Consider the following 24,196-nt stretch of genomic DNA (forward strand, 5'->3'; position numbering starts at 1 on the left):
AGAAAATTCCACTAAGAACACTACACCTTATGAAAGTGTGTTTTCTGTTCTAATATTCGCCATGGTCTTCATCATTGACCACCGAGCGAGGAGGCGCAGTGGTTAGCACACTGGACTCGTATTCGGGAGGATGACGGTTCAATCCCGCGTCCAGCCATCCTGATTTAGGTTTTCCGTGATTTCCTAGATCACTTCAGGCAAATGCCGGGATGGTTCCTTCGAAAGGCCACGGCCGATTTCCTTCCCAATCCTCCCTAATCCGAGCTTCTGCTCCGTCTCTAATGACCTCGTTGTCGACGGGACGTTAAACACTAATCTCCTCCTCCTCCATTGTCCCAGAGTGGCTTGTTCTACACTGTTTGCAGAAGTGCCACTATTGCGTTTTTCTGCAGCTGCGGCGGCAACAATAAGGCAGAGAGAGAGGGGAGGGGGGGCAGGAAAGAGATAGAGGAAATAAGAGACAGAGAGAGGGAGAAAGTATGTCTGTTGCGCTGAATCTTAAGAGTGAACTGGCGATTAGTGAATGATTCCCAAAAGCCAGAGTAACGGTGAAAACGACAGCACTTTCAATCAGCACTCAGAACTGATCCAATTATTCAAAATATTTAATCTCAGGCACACTTGGACAATTCTCATTTACTACTCCTAACTAAATCATTACCTACCTCTGCATCTACATCTCCATTGCTACTCTGCAATTCACACTTAAATCATGATGAAAAACGCCGCTCCGTCTGCACGATAAAAATTTATTTATGGTCCAACTAATTTCATAGCATTAGAGCCACATCTACAGATGTACATCTGTAAATGAACGAAAGCAAAACATATAAAGATTCTGCTTCGGTTAAAATTTAGCTGAACGGTATACGAAACTACACAGAAAATTATGTTCTCACATTTATTTCACAACTTAGTTCAAGTGGACATAAACGTTTTATTGGTATGGTACCGTGTCATAACGTATAAAACTACTGCTGCTGGAGAAAAACCAACGTTTCGGCCATGGTTGCAGCGGCTTTCTTCTGGGTCTGGGTTTCGTTTTTACGAGGTACCATAACCAGAAAGCTTTTATGTCGACTTACTCTGGCCGCAGAAGCCTAAGCAATTATATTAGTGGTAACCAGTAGACTATCCACTGTTGTTTCTCCAGAAGTAATATGAACGTTCAACCGTCCAAAATGCCAGTAGTCAAGTTAAAATATGACAGAATGCAGGGAACTTCATTCCGATGACGGAAGCTTATAATAAGGAACAAACGGTAAGCCACAAGAATGTAAAACTATAAAACAAATAATATGTGTAGATGACGGAAACTTACGTTAGCCTGGTTATTTAAAATAACCCTAAAAAACGGAGCCTGCGTAAATAGGTAACGAATGTGAAGTCTAGATAAAATGCTGTTTACAAAATAGACCATAATTGAGATAAAAGGAGGACTGGGGAATGGGCAAATTTAGACATACCAGGCGCATAGAGCCGTCATGCCGACGTGGTGACATGAGGCGTGCAGCGATAGCCAAGACTATTCTCTGCTGAATCGGAGTTGGTGCTGGTATGGAAAACGGGCACATGTGTACAACAAGAGGTGACGTAGGAACAGGTCCTAGTATGTGCAGAGATAATTGAGTAGCACCTTTGTAAGTAATTCTGGAAGTTATAGGTAGAAGAACCTGTAGTACAATACTTATTTCAATATCTTGACATGGAGAGGCAACAACGCCCAGTGAATACACTTATAAAATGAAATAAATTTAGTAGAAAGCTATATAAACATCTTTAGGAATGTAAAGTACATAAATGGCGATGAATTAACCTCATAATAATTAACAGTTCTCGAGGTCTCTCGCGGAAAAGCCAGAATGGAGAAATGTGATTTGAAGGAACAATGCAGTGTAAAAATTGTTTAAAGTAGGGATAGAATACATGTATTAGGTTATGTTATTGAAGCAGTCAAATTTTGCTAAGATGTTGCGATTTCTGATTCTGCTTACTTATCAGGGTATTCACTGGGAGACGCTTTTTGCATCGTACTATCTCAATCTCTTCGAGGATATTGAAATTTTGTCCATTTCTTTCCCGGTGAAGATATGTTACGTAATTTTGTTGATTATGGATGGAGTGCCCCTCCTCACACAGATGGTTACTTAACGCTCACTTTTAGAGAGATAGATTCAGTTCTTTTCTGCCTGTTTGTCCAATGTATATCATAGTTATCTCATGTAATGCGGTATATATCAGCGGTACTGTGTTTTCTACTGGTAAAGTGTTCTTTGTGTCTATATTTCTTCCTGACGTTATTTTTACATAATAAAGGATGATTCCATGTAGTTCTCTAGTATTTTGACTCAGATTTCTCCGAACTCTTAGAGAACTATGGCATAATGTGTAGTAAGAACCGTTTTCCACGCCTACGAGGTTTCACGTTAACCAAAGCGATAATACAGTTCTTAGTTTGCTGTAGATTAGATCTATTTACTTTTCTCAAAAAGTCCCTTATTAATGTAGTCGAAGAAGTTGGCCTCATAACCATTAGAGACTGCAACGAAATGAATTATTTTTCCATTCCTAATTTCCTTGGAAACGGGAATATCCATTTAACACAGTGATCTAAATGTAGTCATTTTATACAGCATGGTATGGTTAGAGGAACCATGAATTACCAGATCTGTGCTGGTGAGTTTCCTATTGAAGTCTTAATGAATAGTAGATATTTTGTCGCATAGTAAATTGAATGTTATTTGTCAACCGTTTTTTTTATCTGCTACATTGCAACAGGCTTTACTCGTGCACTTGTACAACAACAATATGTTGTTTACGTATCTGCGTCATATAATGATTACATTGGCTCCTGTTGGAAATTCTGTCACGACATCATTGCCGCACATAAGTGCAAATATATAATACTGTGCCTCAAGAAGAAATTAATGAATTTCTTTTAGTATTTGACGCTGTTCTAAAATGCAATTATTTTGTTTTGGACTACATACTTTTATTCAAAAACATGGGCTTGCAATGGGTTCGCCGCTCTATTACTTCCTGGCAAATATTTTTGTTTCCGTTTTAGAATATAATGTAATGACAGTTTTCAGTTAAAGCCAAGAGATACAATATATGGTGCTGATACGTAGGCAACACATTGTCGTTGTACAAGGGTACTAAAGAAGACTGTTGCAATTTTATACGTAAAGACCGTTTGTATATTAATATTCAGTTTACTAAGCAACAAATTGTAGATAGATCTTTGTCCTTTCTCAATCTCACGATTACTATAGAATGATGCACTATCCATTGCGACATTAATGGGAAACCCACGACCACATATTTGGTAATTCATAGTTCATCTAACTATTCTCTGCATTATAAAACGATCTCATTTAGGACATTACTATGTACAACGTACAACTATCCCATTTCAAAGAAATATCAGCTGATTCATTGCATTGCGTTATCTAATGGTTATGACGCGAACTTCGTCGACATCAGCAAAGGAATTTTGAGTAAGTTAAATAGATCCAATCTAACGCAGAATCTCACAAACAGAACAACGCTTCTTATTACAACATCGCACCAACACCACCCATGTCATCGCAAGTGGTGTCTGTTCTGACAGAACAGACACAATTCAAGTACCTACACTTCTGTAAGAGCGCAACGATATCTTGGTGTTTGTTTTAGAGCGGATGCATTACTATCGTCCGAACTCCTACGGGAATCAATAATTTTCCGAGTACGGGGTTAATGGACGAGGGACGCTACATTGAAGCTTGAAATTAGTTGGAAATTTGAGTAGGTCAAGCGACGGTTATCGGGTGGCCGAAGTGGCTCATGAGAAGCGATAAATCGGTGTTACAGTGCCGGTCTGGCACAAATTTTCGACTTTCGCCACTGTATTACCACAACTTCGCCTCCGGCTGGTAGTCACGAATTATCAGCCACACCTTCCCTTTCTGACCACCTTTTCTGATTCATGTAATAGTATTCGATAATTTGGAAAGATAAGAACGGAAATTGGGTAACAACATACAACCAGCTCTTTTAATGCCACATAACAGCGGGAAGTTATACGCAAAAAGAACACTCAGCAAATAGAGAATAGTATACCACTAGGATGTACCGCATTACTTGCGACAACTGTTGTACGAAATACAACGGACAAGCAGGTAGAAGCTTCTGTACTATAATTAAAGAGTATCTGAATCTACGTCACTTCAAGTCAGCCTTAAGTAATCATCTGCGTGTTGAGGCGCACTCCATTACAAACTTGCAAACCAATTTAAAGATTCTTCATCGGGAAAGAAGGGGACATAATCTCAACATCCTCGAAGAGATCAAGATATTAAGATGCAAAAAAGTCTCCCAATGCATACCGCCAATGAACAAGTAGAGTTGCACCATCGCAATAGTTTAGCAAACTTCGGCTGCTCCCATAGAATAACCTAATACACATATTCCATTTCCTTTTTTACACGAAATTATTTGATATTCTACCCTGAAATCACATTCCTCCACTCTGCCATCTCCGTCTATGACCTCTACAGTGGCTAATTATCACGAGTTTCATGTATCACCATTTATGTAGTTTGCATTCCTAAAGATGTTTTAATATTTTTCTGCATAATTAGGTTTGTTTTATAACCATATGCGACAAGGAATGGCTGCCCCTCCTTGTTTAGATAGTAAAGCAACTATTGTGCCTCATGTTCTTCCACAATTCACTTGTAAAATTACTTGTAAAGGCGCTACCCAACTTTCTCTGCCACATTTTATGATTCTGTTCCTATGTCACCGCTCGTTGCATACGTTCTTATGAGCAGTTGCCAGTTTCCCTTATTGGCAGCGACCACAGTTCATCTGAGAACAGTTTCGACGTTCTCTATGCGCGTGTTTTAGTGACGACGATGATATTCCATTGGCATGGCATTTTCTCTTTATCCAGTCATTCTTTTATCTCGATGATGGTCTTTATTTGTAAGCAGCATTTTATGTAGACTTTCCCTTCGTTACCTATCTTACAATTACGCAGGCTATGTTTTTGAAATTTACTTTACCTTTTGAAGATAACGTAGGTTTTCATCACCTACACAAATCATTTGTTTCAAAGATTTTTTTTATTCTAAGCTTCCGTTATCAGAATGCATTCTGCCGTATTTTTATTTAACAGCTGAGCGTATTTATTATCTTATTAATAATGGTGGGTCGTCTACTGGTTATCGCTTGAACTAATATATGTAATAAAAGTGATTACACAATTTTCTCTATAGTTTCGTTTACAATCTAACAACATTTTAACCGAAGCAGGATATTTATGTTTTTGTTGTTTGTATACAGAGGTGTTCCTTAACATGTGGCTCTAACGCCATGAAACTAGTTGGATCCTAAATAAATATTTACTCGCATCATACAGCTGAAGCGTTCTTTCTCGTCATTACAGAATTCATAATACAAAAATTTTATACAATCACAGTTACGCTCCTGGCAGGGTGTTCATCGCACCATTTCAGATTATTTCTCTAACGTTCTTCTCCTGAATAGCACAACGGAAGAACAAACACTTAACTCGTTTCGTGTGACCTCTAATTTCTCTCATTTTCATACGGTGATAATTTCTTTCTATGTAGGTTGGCGTCAACAGAATATTTTCGTATACGGAGGAGAAGTTGGAGATTTAAATTTCGTGAAAATATCTGGCCAAAAGAGAAATACCCATTCATTTGAATGATTACCACCCCAACACGTATATCATATCTGTGATACTCTCTCCTCTATTTTGCAATAATACAGAGGGAGCTGCCCTTCTTTGAGTTCTTTCGATGTCCAGTGTCAGTGTCAATCCTTTCTGACACACGTGCCGTACAACGCAGATTATTCCAGGATGACGGATAAGCGTAGTAAAAACATTCTCTTTATTAGATCTGTTAGATCTTCCAATTTTCATTGTGATCATTCGATTTATGGTGTTCGTAATTGTAATCCCTAAGTATGTAGATGAACTGACAGATTTTACATTCATGTGATTTATCGTGTAATCGAAATTCAACAGATTCCTTTTAGTGCTCATGTTCATAACCTCTGTGGATGACTTCACAATTTTATGTATTTGCCACTTTTCCCACCATACAGGTACCTTCTCTAACTCGTTTTGCAATTGGTTTAGATTTTATGATGAGTTTACGAGATGGTATATGACAGTATAATTTGCAAACAAATTAAGATCGCTGCTTACATCGTCTCCCAAATCGTTTATGTAGAACAGGAACTGCAGAGGGCCTACGAACACTTCCTTGGGGAAAATCGGGTATCACCTTTGGTTTACTAGAGGAATTTACGCCATTTACTACGGACCGTGGCTTTCTGACAGGAAATCACGAATCGAGTAGCACAACTGAGACGATATTTCACAAGCACGCAATTAGATTGGATGTCGTTTCTGAGTAACAGTGTCAAAAAGCCTTCTGGAAATCTAATTCTATGGAATCAATTTGAGATTCCCTGTCCTTAGCACTCATTATTTAGAGCGAATAAGGAGCTAACTGTATTTCACAGGAAAGATATTTTCTGAACCCCGGCTGACTATGTGTCAATAAACCGTTTTCTTCGACGTAATTCATGATGTTCGAACACAATACATGTCCCTACTGTAAATCGATGTCATCATATGCATCTGTAATTCTGCGAAGTACTATTTCGTTTCTAGAGTATTCTTGTGAACTACGCAACTTTCCAGTCTTTATGTGCGTATTTTCCCCTCAACGAGCAGTTGTATGTTATTGCTAAGTATGGAGGCTATGGTACCAGCGTAATCTGGAAGGAACGTAACTGGTATACTCTGTACCGGTGGACTGACACTTATTAAGTAATTTAAGCTACTTCGCTATACTGAGAATATCTATTTCTACGTTATTTATGTTGGCAACAGTTCTTCATTCGAATTTTGGAATATTTACTTCGTTTTCTTTGATGAATGACTTACAGGACACCGTATGTGGTAAGTCCACTTTAGTGGAACTGTTGTTGACAACATTATCATTGCTGTCGCTCATTGGAGGTATGGACTGTGTGTTGCCGGTGATGTATATTACTTTCGATAAAGATTTCTTTGGTTTTTCTGCCAGCCTTAGTGTCTGGTTGTTGAAACAATTAGAAGCGTCTCGCCTTGATGTTTGCTCTATGTTTAGAACTTTAATAGGACATCTCGACGATTTTAGGTTCTTTTGAACTTGGTATACGTGTTTCGTTGCTTCTGGAACAGTCCTCTGACCAGTTTTGTTTATCATAGGGGTGAGTTTCTTGCCTTATTATTATATACAATAAAATAATTATAAAATTGCTGATAATGTTGACTGTTTTATAACCTCAGTTAGTATCTATTCATTTAACTTACCATAGCTAATAACATTCCTTCTATAGTTCTAGAAATTGTGTGAAGTACCACTGGTCTCGTAAAAGTCTCCTTTTGTGTATAATGGTGCTTATCGAATTTTTAAATTCAAAAAAGTTATAAAAACGGCTTGTCAAGAAATTGTAAATTGCATTTGTAGAAAACATGTCAAATTAGACATCAATTACTTCAAAGAAAACGCTTTCGAGTGTGGTACGATGTACGTTATTGCAAGTGACCATCACGAAGATATGTAGAACACAATTAGTGAACAATCCTCTGTCCACGCTTGAAACGTCCCCTTAGAAAAATTGCACAACATTGCGCTTAAACTGACACACAATATTTTTAGCGCAACGGAATCTGACTTTCAATAATCCCTACAAAAGAATGGCCCTGACTAATATTAACCTATACGTTTCACAAATCACTTACCTCACAAAAATCTTCGTTACTCGAACTACTGCAATACAGCGAGCGCCACTACTGCCTGCTAATTACAAGATTAAAACTACTGAAGGCACTAATTACTGATAGGCATAGTTAGCAAATGAAAGATTTTAATAGAGAACAAACAATGTATTTACCTTAATAGTGGTCAAAAGTCATAGTATATATAGCAGTTCATGACATCCAGTCTTACAAATTTCAAAACTCCGCTATTTCTCTCCCCACATCCCCCACTGCTAGCGGCTCACCTCCAACTGCGCAACGCTACGCGCTATTAACATCCAGCTGCCCAACACTACAATGGCCAGCAACTATGCAAACCTGCCACAGACTGCACACAGCACAGCCGGTGATTTTCATACAGAGCGCTATGTGGCGTTACCAATATAAAAACCTAAACAGCCTACTTACATAGCCCCCATGCTCCCCACAGAAAATTTTACAAATTGTTTTGGGCAGTGGCCAACACAGATTTGAAAAAGTTTTTCATAATTACAATAACAAAGAAATCAAATGCACAGACTTATTGATACAATGCTGGTCAAAAGCAAAAATTTTCTCACAGTCCATAAAGACAGTTCTGATCGTTCATCACAGTAAAACTGCAGCGTTTTTCTCAAAGTCTGAGCAGTTTAAAAAAGTGCACACGGAAGTAGTGGATTTCCATGCAGTCTTGAAGAAGTAGTGTTGTCCTTCCAACGGACAGACAGTGCTGACTCTTGACATGCAGACAGGTAATGGGCCACGACAGAGCAAACCCACCGCAGAGTCAGTCGAAGTTTTGAAGAATATTGGTAGGTAGGTCATCACAGAGCAGACCCACTGTAGTCCTGGTAGAGATTATGGTATTGGTGGGCCACCAGAGGTGCAGACCTACTGCAGTTCTTGTAGAAATAATGGTACTGGTTGGCCATCAAAGATTCTGACCCACTGTAGTCCTTGTAGAAATTATGGTATTGGTGGGACATCAAAGGTGCAAGAACTTCAGTCCTTGTACAGACGGCCAGCAGCCATCTGTTGCGACTGTGCAGGTGCACAATCACCATCGAAGAGTCTTGCAAACAATATAGCATGTCCATAAACCACCACTTGTGCACTCCTAATGTTTTTGGAATTGTCCTTAGAACCAGCAATGCTGTTAACCAGTCCCTTGCTGAATTATTAACACACGTCCAAACACTAAAAGTCCTCTTTTTTCACATATTGTGCATATACTATGACCAACAGAAACGTGTGCACTGAAATGAATGCTTACAAGTTACTTAATTTGCTGAACTGGTGTCCATTACAATTTTATAACATGAGAATACAATTACAAAGATACAGAAAACATCATTAAAAACATAATAATACAGATAACATTTGTGGTAATACGGGCTTTACAAAAGAATCGAAATAACATGTACATTAGTATTACAGGAATTATGACATAAGTACATACATAAAAGATCAGAATAACTTCTGAAAGATCAACTTCACACATGAGCAACAAAACACATATAAATAATGTCTAAACGTCTTTACAAAGTAAATAACATAGTATTAGACAAATTCTACAACATAACTCTCATCAGCTAAACACATACAGACAGGAAAAACACAAATTCACATAGTGTAATAACACAAAAATACAAGACAGGGTTTGTTTTCAGAGTGACATTTGGTACTACAGTCCAACCCAAAACTTCATTCCATAGATCTTTCGTCTTATTTCAGCATTTGCTTCCACCAAAAAAATCCTATCCAGGCATGCTTTCTGTATTTGTATGTTCACATATTTCTTACTTCATTATTTATTTTCCATTAACTTACCTCATCATTTATTTCCAAGAAAATCCTACCTACACCTGTTGTTCCTAAACCCTAATTTTTGTTCATATCCTCTTTCAAAATACTTTTTTGGGCAATCATTTTCTTATAGCATCTCAATGCATTTCTTCCAATTCATAACAACACGTTCTCTAATATAGCCTACCCCATCTTAAGCTAACTTAAATCTACTTACCTCAGATATATATATACTAAGGGACGAGGCAATGCAGCAACACATAACATATTAACACAAACAGCAATGACAAAAAATGCAAATTGGCCAAGCAAGTAGCATAAATTAGCAAAGCAAATGCAATATTACAACTAATATAAGGCAATGCACAGCAAACAAGAAAAATAAATCAGTAGTAAAACTAGCTTAACAGAGTAATACAAAGTCAAATTCAGTAACATTATGCCTTGCAAACAGCAGCATCAAATGCAGTAACTTATATCTAAACATGACCAAGCTCAAGCAGAAAAAATATTACAGTAAATATGGCCATGTTTAATACAATTGTCACATCTTAACACTAGCGTGATGCATCATGATAACTTACTCTAGCAGACAAGTTACCAAGTCACTGACAAAAATTATGTATGTAATTCCTGTGAAGTGGAAATGTCGTTTTTTTTGGAAGTAGACCATAAAATTATTCTTTACTGGGTCTGTAGACAGAAAATAGTGATATTAGTACATCTATTAACTTTTATTTTAATCAATGCTGCAGTGCAGCTAGAAACTAGATATTAAACAAAATGAGCAATCTCTCAACTAGAACGACAATAGATATAAAATGTTTCTCATCATTTCATTAGGCATTTTAGTAAATATCATAAATTAAGAGCTCCACAGTATAATCATATGTTTTCAAGTTTGAGTTTGTCGTATTTGCGATGCTTTCTACAAAGAAACGTCAATAGCGAGGATAATGGCCTCCTTTTTTCTCCACCTGTGCCTCTGAAAGGCACACACTAATGGCTTTTTTCCAGGTGACTGTCTCGCAGCTGGGTGCCCACGACACATTACATGAAGGTCACTTAACTTTCTTACCAAAATATTTATGACACCACTTTGCACTACAGTGACAGTCTCATATAAAAAATTTCACAGGTCGAGAATTTGCGCTGCAAATGTGTAGAAACAAAATCCTATGAATATAACAGTGTCCAAAAAATTTTCGCCAGCATTGTGATTCATTCTCACATTTACACAAATTTCATATCTCTTAAAGTGCGATTCTTGGTTTCCAACATCCTTTTTCACAAGTCTGTCCTTAACCACTACTCATTATTCCTTACCTTATTACACATATGCATATTGGTCGACACTTCTTCAATATTTCATCATAACAGATACATAGCATAATCAAATTCCTCATATAGCATACCTCAGCAGCATAATACACATCGTCGCCATAATAATAACATCATAACACCTCAGTCAAATAACAAAAATGTCGTAGATTTCTTCAATAATTTCAAAACCTAAAAAAATTCTCTGCTCATTTAAATAGTGTCATCTACCTCAAACATACTTTAAAATCATGATCCCATACCAAACACATCATTCAAAGCTCTCATAGTATCACAATGGTTCTGAAAAAATGTGAACAGTTCGCACAGTACAGACAAAATACAATTTCATAAGTGTGAAGTTACCCAACTGTGTAATTACGTAAACATGTGTCACTGACGTATTAAAAAAAAAATGTTTCTCACTCTCAGTTAAATGATCAGATAGCTGTGTAATTTATGTGTTTGAGAAATATGGTACCGATGTGTAAAGTTGTATAAGCAAATACCATATTAGCTAGGGTTCCATGTGCTTGCCAAACACATGGTACACAAAGTAAGCGTGTACCCCCCTGAGGATTAATGTAATTATACCCTCAGGTGTTACAGATTACAGCAATGGATTGAAATGTATCACGGAAAACTTTCTTTGTCATTCAAAAATCTTTAAAAATAAATGTTTTAAGTACAAAATTAATCACTCATATACGTGTACTGTAGCGCTAAACTGTGCGACTTGTTGTAACATAATCTCTGTGGAAATGTCGTAGTTATCGTCCTCCGAAAGGTAAGTTCTGCAGAAGACAATGTACTTACCTCATGATAACCAAAAGTGAAATGCTTTGCGTATAGATATCTTAGTTATTACGCTTATTGCCATGATGAAGAAAGTACTGTGCTGTAAAGTATCGTTGTGCTACGGAAAAGGCTGTCTCATTGTAGCTATACCACAAAAGTTACTACTAAAACATGTTTTCCTTTCCAAAAGAATTCTGAAAAACTGTGCAGATATAAAGCAGATACAGCACAAAAGCAACAATGTAAATTGTGTCACACATTAGTAGCGTCATGATATAATCGTGTAGCTGTCAAAGAAACCGCATGCTAAGCCATCTTCAATCCAACAGAAAGTACTTCAAATAAAGAATGTCTTTTCATGTAAACCAAAATGTTACATGAAAATCTCATTAGCTGTGCCAGTATATGTTCTAAGTATGTGAGCCTTATAGTCACTACATGATAGTGCAACTAACAAGCAAGAATATACACACACAATAAGACCGTGTCCTCTGTTCACTATAACAATGCATTCGTAATTTCTGTTTAAATAAGTTCTCTTGGTTCTTGACTGGATATTTAACTTTAAACATTGTTACATGTTAACAGATTCTAAGTCTGACAAAGCAAAAATTTTATGGCAAAGACTAAGTTAAAAGGCAGATTATCTTTCAATAAACGGTCTCTTTGTTGGCGACCGTCGTTATTGGGATTAGGAGACCTAACTTCTACTCGCTATGATTATATCATCTGTCGTCATGTCGGTAGATTCCATAACTTCTTTCTTGTCGGTCACATGGTGGAGAATTTCTCCTTGAATTGTAACTGCGTGCTGAACTGTTGCGTCTGAAGTTATTCTGTCTCCCCTGATAATAATTGTTTTGGTTCCCATATTGTCTATTTCTATGGTTATCTCTGTCATAGTCACTACCATGGAGAGGTGATCTTTCCCTGTAATTATTACTACTCTGCCATACGGTTGGTGTCTGTTGTGGTCAAGATTTGTGTTGTGAGAATAGCCTTGTTGTGTCCAGTTATTATTTCTTTCATTGCGGAATTGCGACGAATGTGACCTGTAATTGTTGTGTTCCTGTTGTCCTTTTCCGCGATTGTCAGTGTCAATTTCTAATTCTTGTAAGAGTCTCTGAAAAGCTTCTATGTCGTCTTTGCAACGTCCTGCCAAAATAATAAGTCGTAAATGTTCAGGTAATTTGATTAAGCAAATGCGGATGAGTACTGAGGGGCTGTATGGGTTTGACAGGTACTGATTCTTGTGCAACATGTCTTCAAAATATTTCACAAGTCCGGAAAATTAAAATTGTTCGAAATGTTTCATCATTATCATGCTATGTTTTACTCGGTCTTGTGTGGCTTGAGACCAATATGCTGAGAAGAATGCATGATAAAATTCTCCTTCACTGTGGCAATCGTGAATGACCGATCGCGTTCTTAAAGCTGGTTCATTCTCTAAATAGCCACACACAAATTCTAATCTGTGCTCTAATGACCAGTTGGGAGTAAAACAATGAGAGAATTGATGAAGCCAAGCTTGTGGATGAATGTCGTTGGCAGAACTCTTAAATGTTTTGAATTTACGTGTAGTAATGTACAGCTTATAGTCAAAATCATCATGTCAGAGATTTGCACATCGGTCATTGTTACTTCTTTTCGGCGGTTCCATCTCAAAATTCGGTGTACGTTGCCAATTTCTTTCATAATTTCCGAAGTGCCCTTTGTTATTATTTTGTGACTTTTACGTATTTCTAAGTCCCTCTTCCTGCGTTGGAGTGCGAGTGTCATCTGAAGTATGTAATCTTGTATTACTTATGCCAACTGATCTTTTACCTCCCGGATTTGTCTTTTGTACTGCGTATTAATTTGATTCTGATTTTCTTTGAATTTCCTAATTTGTTCGCACTCTTCTGTGTCATTAAAAACTACCAGTTTTGTGTAATTCAGATTGTCATCTACCTTCGTAGATAAATTATGTATCTGATCCGAAAGTTCAACTACTTTCTCTAATAATGAACGAATTTCCTCCATTTGTCTTTCTGAACCAAATTTCAGAGTGTCTACTGTGTCCTTTAAATTTCCTGAGTCTTTGCAAGTTGCGTAACCGAATCGGTTGATGCAACTGAGTCCATTTTAGCTTGCAAGGTGTAGTGATTTTCATGAACAATAGTTTGCAGTTCCTTTATGGCTGCTTCGTGATTCTGTAATTCATTTTCATGACGCGAAAAAATAGGTTGGAAATGCTCACAAATTTGTGTTTTTACGTCATTACAGACTTTTTGACATTTCGATTTTATGTAACTCAGTAGTTAAATCTTCACGTGTTTGTTCAAGCGTGATGACTAACTTCCGAAGATTTTGTTCCAGTGTGTCTAACGTTTGAAGCTTTTGCTGTGTTTGTCTCTGATTTTGTTCCATTGTGTCTACCTTTTGAAGATTTTGTTCCATTGTGTCTAACTGTTGCTGTGTTTCTCTCTGATTTTGTTTTATTTGTTGCATTAATTGCAATAATAATGTATTAGTGTCTGGAATCTGTTCCTCTGTGCTTTTCGGCTGTGCATTTGCACCGGCAACATCCACATTTTGACGAGCAGAAAATGTGTCTTGACTTATTTGAGAAAACGTTGAGTACCCAAAACCTGAGTCTACAGTATTTGCAATATTGTGTTCTGTCATTTCGGATTAATGAGGCCAGCTGTTGACGACCGATCGATCGATAATGCTTCCCTGTTCACTACTTGTTTCACTGTCTACACCATTATTTGCCGCCCGCTCCATTTCCCTATGCACAATTACCAGATTACTAGTTTGAACATTAGTTAATTCATTACACGGTGGCGCTAACACACTGCTTTCGTCTTCACTGTCATTTCTTTTAACCTGCAGATTAACTCATTTGGTAGAGATAGAACACCCAGATAATTAAACAGATCATTACAGAGGGTTTGGTTACTATTTTCAGTTATTTTAATTCTATACTTAGAAGCTTGTGTCCACGACTTACTTATTGAACCCCTAAAATTCTTCTCCGTAAAATGGAGAGCATATAAGAATATTGTTGATGCACCATGAGTCCATGGAGTGTGACGAATTGGTCTTTTGACGCTGAGCAGAACGACGTCATGCAGAGGGCAGTGAGCATCAGCCTAAAGCCCAGACACCGTTTCGCAAGTAAACGTATTCAGAATGGTAGAGCACTTATTCAGGAAGCTGATGAAGCACCCTCCTGCTGGGTAACTATCTCCTGCTGGAAGGTCACGTGTTCGAGACTGGGCCCTCTGTGTGAATTTACGTTAAGTGCCTGATGCCCTCCGCCGTCGCTGATCACTGTACAGTGCGGGAACATGTCTTCGCCTTCGAGAGTTCTCAGTGTTACCGATTAAACATGTTCTGCCTCGGCATGATCCGTGAGTGCCCTGCGTCGCGTATCTGTGACCACGCAAGAGTGGCACTGTTCTTTTTCCGAAAAAAAGTACAGCGGATTTCGTTAGGTATTTATTCTTTCCTGTTACACGCTGTTGTCTGTTCTCTATTCGTTACTGTTTTTGTTTACTATTTTTTCATATTTCTTAGTATATCTTAACACAAGCATGAATTGATTATAAATATATTATCCACTATGCTAATTTTTAAAATGCAAAAATTATTGAAATTAACTCACTTCATGTGCCCAGTTAGGAACAAATGTAATCTAAGCTTTTAAGAGAGAGAGAGGAAGATATGGTTGATAGCTGAAATAGGAACAAACTACTGTGAACTGTTTATGAACGTTCTTAAGGAGGAAATGTTGTGAAGTCGCATTTGAGCGGTGGCTTGCAGAGAAGCATAAGAAGTACTCGACCTGTTTGGGATAAACGTGGTATTCGGTTCCAGAGTACTGTGGAGTGATAATGACTGATACCATTTCTTTACCTAAAGGAGATGCGTTAGAGCTGATTGCTTAACTTCATATATACTGAGGCGTCAAAAGCCTTGGGATGTAACTTAATATCGTGTCGTACATCCTTTTGTCCTGTGCACTGCAAAACTGGACTTGGCATGGACTTAAAAAATCATTGCAAGTCCCCTGCAGAAATATTCCTCCATGCTGCCTCTACATCCGTCCATAATTGCGAAAGTGTTGTCGGTGCAGGATTTTGCGCATGAACTGGCCTCTCCGTTATGTATCATAAATGTTCTACGGGATTCATATCAGATGATCAGGCAGGCTACATCATTCGTTCGAAATGCTCACGATGCTCTTCAAACCAATCACGAACAATTGTGACCCGCGACATAGTGCAATGTCATCCATAAAAATTCCATCGTTGTTTTGGAATGTGAAGTCCGTGAATAACTGCAGATGGTGTACACATAGCTGAACAAAACCATTCCTGGTCAATCACAGATTAAGTTCGACAAGAGGAACCAACCCATTCCTTGTAAACACATAGGCCATTATGGAGCCCCTAACGGCTTGCACACTGATTTGTTCATAACTTAGGTCCATGGCTTCATGGGGTCAGTGCCACACTCGATCCCTACCCTCATCTTCTGCCAACTGAAACCAGGGCTTCTCTGACCAGGCAACAGTTTTCCAGCTTCATGGGGTCAGTGCCACACTCGATCCCTACCCTCATCTTCTGCCAACTGAAACCAGGGCTTCTCTGACCAGGCAACAGTTTTCCAGCCGTCTAGCGTCCAACCGGTAACGTCACGAGCCGAGGAGAGGGGCTGCAAGCGATGGCGTACTGTAAGCAAGGCACTCCTTCGGTCCTCTGCTGCCACAGCCCATTAATGCCAAGTTTTGTTACACTGTCCTGCTCCATCCATTCGTCTTACGTACCACAGTGATTTCTGCCTTTATTTCACATAGTGTTGCTTTTCTGTTATTACTGACAACTTTATGCAAACCCACTGTACTCTGTCGTTAAGTGAGTGCCGACGGCCACTGTGTTGTCCATGGTGAGAGGTAGTGCCTGAAGTTTAGTATTCTCGGCACAATCTTGACACTTTGGATCTCGAACTATTGAATTCGCTAACCATTTCCGAAATGGAATGTCCCATTCATTGTTCAAAATCTGTTAATTCCCGGCGGGCTACCATAATCACTTGGGAACCCATTTCCTATGAGTCACCTGCGCACAAATGATAGCTACGCCATTGCACTGCCCTTTTATACCTTGTGTACGCGATACTACCGCCATGTGTTTATGTGCATATCGGTACCCCATGACGTCATCTCAGTGTAGAAACACCGCAATATTTAAGGAATGTGAATGTACAAGAGGAATCTAGGAAACTGGACTGAAATGCTGGACGGAGATATTTGTCCTTAACCGCGCTGCTGTTACGGTCGCAGATTCGAATCCTGCCTCGGGCATGGATGTGTCTGATGTCCTTAGGTTAGTTAGGTTTAAGTAGTTTTAAGTCTTGGGGACTGATGACCTCAGATGTTAAGTCCCATAATGCTTAGAGCCATTTGAACGGAGATATTTACAGGTCAATATCCGAGAGCGGATAGTGAAGAACTGAAGGTATCTTCGAAATGTGCAATGGTGGAGATAGTCAGCGTCAGGTACGAAATGATAATAGAAGCTGAATTACGATGTACAGGTGGAACAGAGACAATCATCGTCAATAATTAGTTAACTTGTTACTGAAAGAGTAAAAGTGCGTATTAACTGTGGCATGTGAATGAGTGGTGTCGTTGGGTTAAAACGTTGCATGATCATATGTGTTTGAAAACAAAATCATAAATATTAAATAACAGGAAGGCCATAGCATGAATTTTGTGTGAAGTGAAATTGTTAATAAATGTGGACGCCTTGGAACAATTAAATATAATAGGGCGCCTAGCCTGCTCTTTACTACTAGAGGACCCTGTTTTCGGTAGAATCTTTATTCAGATTCGACCTAGAAGCTATCCCCACTGCTATTTAAGGTATCAAAACAACTGGGATCATAACGTACAGAGGAAATGAAATGACTCCATTTAAGAGCCTTTACTGTTCTCATACAAATACGATTTTATGTATATGCGTATGCAAGGTTTTTTTTAAAGTAGACTGCGGAGGCACTGAGAATTTTGATCGAGAAGGTAGGCGTACCACGGTAATCCCTAAACTTGTGTGAACTGCTGTGCCAATGTGGCTTAGTGGCTAAGGCACTTGCTTAGTAACCAGGAGACCCAAGTTCTATTCCCGGCCTTCGCACAAATTTTTCTTCACCTCTTCAGTCTGTATACATAAAATCATATACAAGACGAGAGACGATTGTAAACAATTAACGCTTCAAACGGCTGTTTATGAAGTGGTAAACCCTCGAAGACATTTTCCTCCATGAAGGGGAATAATGTGGTACTGAGTTAGTACGTTGTAGCGTGACCCTCTGTTTGCTAGCCAGCTTGAGAGCGTGCTGTCTGGCAGTTTCTTCAGACGTGTAATATGCATAAGCAGCAGATTTCGCTGCCGACATATAGTGCTTTATATGGGCGAATGCGTTATGCGACTAGGAGTACCAAAATGGCGCATAATTCTTGTATAGTAGTACTGTACTGATACATTTGATCCAAGTATGTATTAACCTTTAGGTTTCTGCATACTGTACTTTTGTACTACAACTGTACTTTTATAAGTGTACTGCATTAGACGATCTGCATTTATCGTACATTTCACATTACGCTGTCGTAGCTAGCGAATGTTTTCTTGTTGTGCTCTAAGTTCACGAACTCGTGGTTCATAACTTGATGGTGGGTATTAGTTCGATTTGTTTTCATAACTTGAAATTATGGGTGTACTAGCACACCACTGAACGGTTTATGAACTGCTATAGAAGGGGATTCGTAGGAGATAAAGTTTTTCTTAACGAATTAATTACTTATTTTTTACAATAAAAAGGGAGACTTAGATGATAGTGCCAGCACCCAGTAGCAGCTTTCTCATCTGCATGTACACTCCACAATAGGCCTTAGGGTTTTTGGCTGAGGGAACTTCTTTACTACTGCCACTTCCATCTTCTGTCTGCTAGTGGGGAATAACGGTGGTTAGTAAGCCTCCCGTGTGAGTTATAGCCTCTATAATTTTATCTTTGTGGTCCTTTCGCGAGATATAAGCAGGAGAAAGCAATATGTTGGTTGAGACGACCATAAACGTATCCTCTCAGAGTCGTAATAGTAATCCACACTGATACACAACGGCTTTCTTGTAGTGTTTGCGACTGCAGTTGGATCAGCACCTCTGTGACGCTTTCGCGCTTACTAAATGAACCTGTAAAAACGCGCTGCTATTCTTCGTATCTCATTACCTCTATCAATGTTATCTGGAACAGATGCCAGACTGACGGGCGCTATTCAAGCATTGATAGAATGAATTTGTTGTACGCTACCTCCTTTGTGGGGGACTGCACTTCCTGAGAATTCTTCCGATGAATTACTTTCATTTCAAATCTCTGCTTACGTATCCTCCAATACCTTTCTTCTAGTGATTGTCCAATGGTGTAATAATAGAATAATAGGATGCATTTTAGATGTACAGTACGTTTCAGCTATTAATCTCGTCGCAAGAGTAGATCCTCTCCAAGTCTTCCTACATTTCGGTACAATTCTCTGACGTTGCAACATCTCTATAGACAACATCACCCACGAAATGGCTCATAGAAATTCCGACTTTATGAGCCCGATTATTGATATATGTAGTATAATTATTCTGTAGCATTCTCTTGGGACACTTTTGAACTTACTTGTACGTCTCAAGATTTCTCTCCATTAAGAATGACTTGCTGTGATTTACTGACTAGAAACTCCTCGATCCGAAGATGGGCTGATATATCATATCCTCAAACATTATCTTCTAGGTGACAGTGCGGAACGGCATCGAACGTGGGAAAGTCAGGCAACTCGACAGAAAGCTGGATGTCAGTATTTTCTATCTTCTCTGCGTTGTGAGCAAAAAAAGGGAGCTGTGTTTCACATCATCATTGTTTGCGTAATCCTACAGAGGAGATTTTCGGTCTCCGGAATTGTTATAACGTGCGAACATAAAACGTGTTCCAAAATTCTACAATATGGAGATGTCAGCTCTTCACTCAATCGGAGTAAGGACCTCAAGTATCAAACCCATTAATAGTGCATACAACAATATTACAAATTGGAGAACACTGATTTCTACCAGCAAAGAATAGAGAACAAGAGGTGCACGGATAGAATGTGCTAGGAGTAGAAAATTATGTTAGGTATGGAATGTCAGGGAATGCTCCATCAAAAGTATATTTATATTCGAAACACGGTATTGGCTAATGAACAGCAGAAAGTAAAGAATCTGAGCTTAGATCTCATCAGCCGTCGTTATTAGAATAGTGAAGCTTCCAACTAACCCACGTCACATGAGCTGTTCATCAGCACATCAACACTGATACATCAGAAACGAACACTAATGAAATGATTTCAGAGTCCATCTTTTAGCAGGCATAAACTAGAAATTATAGCCACTCAGGCATTTGTGACATATAAACAAGCCGCAAGACACTATGTACTGAAAATATTTATAATTAAACAGAGTGCTATCCATAGTGTTTTTCTGAGGAATTGATTTGCAAGATATATGGAGTAGCAGGCCCCTGATAAAATAGGCAGGTTCGTTTAAAAAGAAGTTGTAGAAAATGGTGCTGTAGGATGTAAATCTCACCTTAGTTGAGGTCACCGTGTTTGTAATCAACAGGAGTTTAGGAGAACTTAATGCAACTGGATGCTGAAGTGCTGCGAAGGTTTCAAGTACCAAGACGTCAGAAAGCAATTCGGTGTTCCACTTGATGATCAAATCAGTGGATGTGTGACCTTTGCAAACGAGAACAACGAACGACCGGACGCGTCAGGGAGTCCTGGCGTTCGCTTGACACGTATCTCAAGTTAACGCTGTCACCATGGGCTGTCCTCTCTACCGCCCCTGTCGCTGGCACATACTTATAAGCTCCAGCATGAGCGCAGCTGTTTTATGAAGCTATAGTATCCCAGAGCGAATACGGCAAGTGCACTATGGATACGGGAGGAAAAGTTATTTTTTGTGTATTGGAAGCTTGAATTAATTCTCGTTGTTGCCAAAGAGAGTTGTACTGGAGCAGCATACCGAGCAGCGACACGAGACCTGCTTGATAGTAGAAAGAAATGGTTTTCACGTAAACGTAAGCTTCCGCTGCCGCTTTCACAGTCAATAAAATATTTCTGGGTTTGAGGCCGCATTGTCATCTGTAAGATTCCGACGTTTCGGCGACTGTTGCAAGGCGCCTTCCTCAGGGTGTATTGCTAACTGCTGAATGAGCACTAGTTTGGATACTTACACACTATGGAGGAGTGCTGTAGCCGGCCGGAGTGGCCGAGCGGTTCTAGGCGCTTCAGTCTGGAACAGCACGACCGCTACGGTCGCAGGTTCGAATCATGCTTCGGGCATGGATGTGTATGATGTCCTTAGGTAGTTAGGTTTAAGTAGTTCTAAGTTCTAAGGGACTGATGACCTAAGTCCCGTAGTGCTCAGAGCCATTTGAACCATTTTTTGAGGAGTGCTGTCATTGGATGTGAGGGTGAGGAGAAAGGGTATTAGGAGTTCATTTTATTGGTCTTTGCATTCCGTGTTGTCATTGGCGGAAATGGGCGTTTTCCATTGGAATTTCCTTTACTGCTTGCCATTGGTGGAAATCGGCAAATACAACACTGAGCGGCGACTACAGCGTAGCGTTGTTTACCAACTGCCTAGTATCGACTAGGCCATCTCAGCGCTCTGTGTACACTCCACCGCTGTGGCCTGCCGCGCGTCTGTTGCTCTGCAAGAGCTGTCCTTCCGAAAAGCTGTCACAGCTGGCAGCCAAGGCGCTGGAAGTCGGTACCCGTCTTCTCTATTCATACTGTCGGGTCGCTTGACTATTTCTATAGCCTCTCTAATCTTCCTCCTCAAACTAAACGGCTGTTTCGCCAGTACGCGGGCCTCTCGAAATTCGATCTTCATCCTGCACTGTTCCTGGTGTTCTGCCACCGCTGATTTGTTGTATTGTTTGGGGCGGATATATCTCTCGTGTTCATTTAATCTTGTGGTTTGTGGTCGCCCAGTCTCACCTACATACACCAGTCCACATTCGCACCCGATTTCATATACTCCGGCGGCATGAAACTTGTCAATTGTATTTTTTGTCGAGCCCAGAATGTCTTTTATTTTCTTGTTGCTACGAAAATCTTACAGATGACAATGCAGCCTCAAACCCAGAAGAATTTTACTGACTTGGTTCTCATATTTGTATGTGACCTTCAAGTGGAGTGAAAAGAATATACCTTTTTAGTAACCTGAACATGTGGGGTTTCGTACCTACGAAAGACAATTTACGGCGAGTATTACTCTTCTATTTCCATCTCAATAAATCTGCTGCAGAAAGTCATCCTTTGCTAGTGGAAGCGTGTAGAGATCCTACCCTATCGGTAACAAGGTTCAGAAACTGCTTTTGACATGCAATGACAACGATTTTGAGGTGTGTCAAAATGCATCCCGGTCGATTTAATCACGATCATCCTTTAGTTCGTCAAAGATATTGATCATATATTTATACCTGGATAGATAGTTTTGATTTTGCAAATTTAGATGTTATCCGTTTTCTCAAATCAGTGAGATACAGAAATGAAATTCTTAGCCTACTGTCAGGCCATATCATCCGTTATTAAAAACATATTGGAGTGTAGGATTCCATTAAAATTTCAACAGAAGTATAAATTATTTTCTCCAGACTTCTTATTCCCTTTAATTTTCTTCAGAGAGACGTTATCAGTGGCGAGTTTTCAGTAATACGTTTGCCGGCCAGTGTGGCCGTGCGGTTCTAGGCGCCTCAGTCTGGAACCGCGTGACCGCTATGGTCGCAGATTCGAATCCTGCCTCGGGCATGGATGTGTGTGATGTCCTTAGGTTAGTTAGGTTTAAGTAGTTCTAAGTTCTAGGGGACTGATGACCTAAGATGTTAAGTCCCATAGTGCTCAGAGCCATTTGAACCATTTTTTGAAGTAATACGTTAAGTTCCCTGGTTGTCATATGCAAATTCGCTTCTTCCGCCTAAACACAGTAAGGTTTGTGAACATTCATGTCACTAACATTGTATCAGAGTTGCAATTCCGGCAGAATCTTAACACAGCACCTGGTGGTAGACAAGTCAATAGCTTATGAAAATGTCCATTCTCAGTAAAAAAAAATAAACAATTTCCTCACAAACCCACAGTAATTCTCGTTTCACCAGCTATCGAAGTCTCTTAAATATTAAAATGAAAAACATCTGTAGTTGCTTCAATATGGCAGTAGATATGGAACAATGCTCTCCTCTTTGTGTACTACGATTTGTCAAAATTTTGTTTTAACATCTGAAACCGTTTGTAAGATACAAGGGATATTGTAAATATTTTATTCTGGTTTTTTCGCTGGGGCACTAGTTTGGGACGAAGCACATTATGTATGATCTATTTTCTCGATGTTGTTAACAGATAGCAGTATCCACAGAGAAAAATTCAATATGTTAGCTACATTTCATACGTAGAAAAATATGACCTAACATGCGCCAAACGAAAATTGATACCATCTTCTATTTTTCAATGCAAACTTCAGAAATTCTTGGAGTTGTTTAACTGATATTAAAGTATCACAATAAATATGACCATTAACGACATGATGGAAAGTTCATCATGAAAATGACGAATAAAGCTGTAAGCTGTGCAAGAATAAAATTTATTACCGAATAATTTCTTTACAATAATTTGGGAAAGATTCCAGATCTGCCAGCTCGCGCTCTCTGCAGTTCAAAGCGAAAAGTCACCCCAGTCAGCTCCTCGACGAATCACACACCGTGTGAGAGGTGCACCTTGCGAGGTAGCCAGCCATCCACACCTACTAGCAGGCAGTCATGCGCGACATCTAAAAAGCCTGCGGAGAACCTCACTCCATGTGATACAGGCTTTACTCAATATAAGTCGTGCACTGAAAGTCAAACGTCGCAATATGCACAGAGACCGGGAGTTATTTTGGTTCATGACAACGCATGTCTTCATGTTGCAAACCAACTGAAGGAAATTTTCAAGGGAGTTAGATGGGATGTCTTACCCTACCTTCCATATCCACCAGACGTCGCTCCTTCTGATTGCAATTTCTTTGGGTCCATGCAGTTTGGCCATTCTGAACAACATTTAACATTGTTAACAATCTCAGAATGTGGCTCCAGGATTGGATCACCTCAAAATAACCGCAGAGTCCATTTATTTCCCTAAGGTGAGAAAAGATAGTAGCTGCCAAATTACACTACTTCCAGTGAATTATCTTATACCATGCAATAAAAACAAAAACAGACCAGGTGCGAATGGGACTAGCGCACTGAGGGTTCTGTACGAACATAACTATGGATATAAACATTTTGTCCACTCAAGGAATCTACGATATTGACAATTTTTTACTTGCTACTGACAATGATCCTGGCAAT

This window comes from Schistocerca cancellata, chromosome 3, assembly GCF_023864275.1.
Source record: "Schistocerca cancellata isolate TAMUIC-IGC-003103 chromosome 3, iqSchCanc2.1, whole genome shotgun sequence".
Taxonomy (NCBI): Eukaryota; Metazoa; Arthropoda; class Insecta; order Orthoptera; family Acrididae; genus Schistocerca; species Schistocerca cancellata.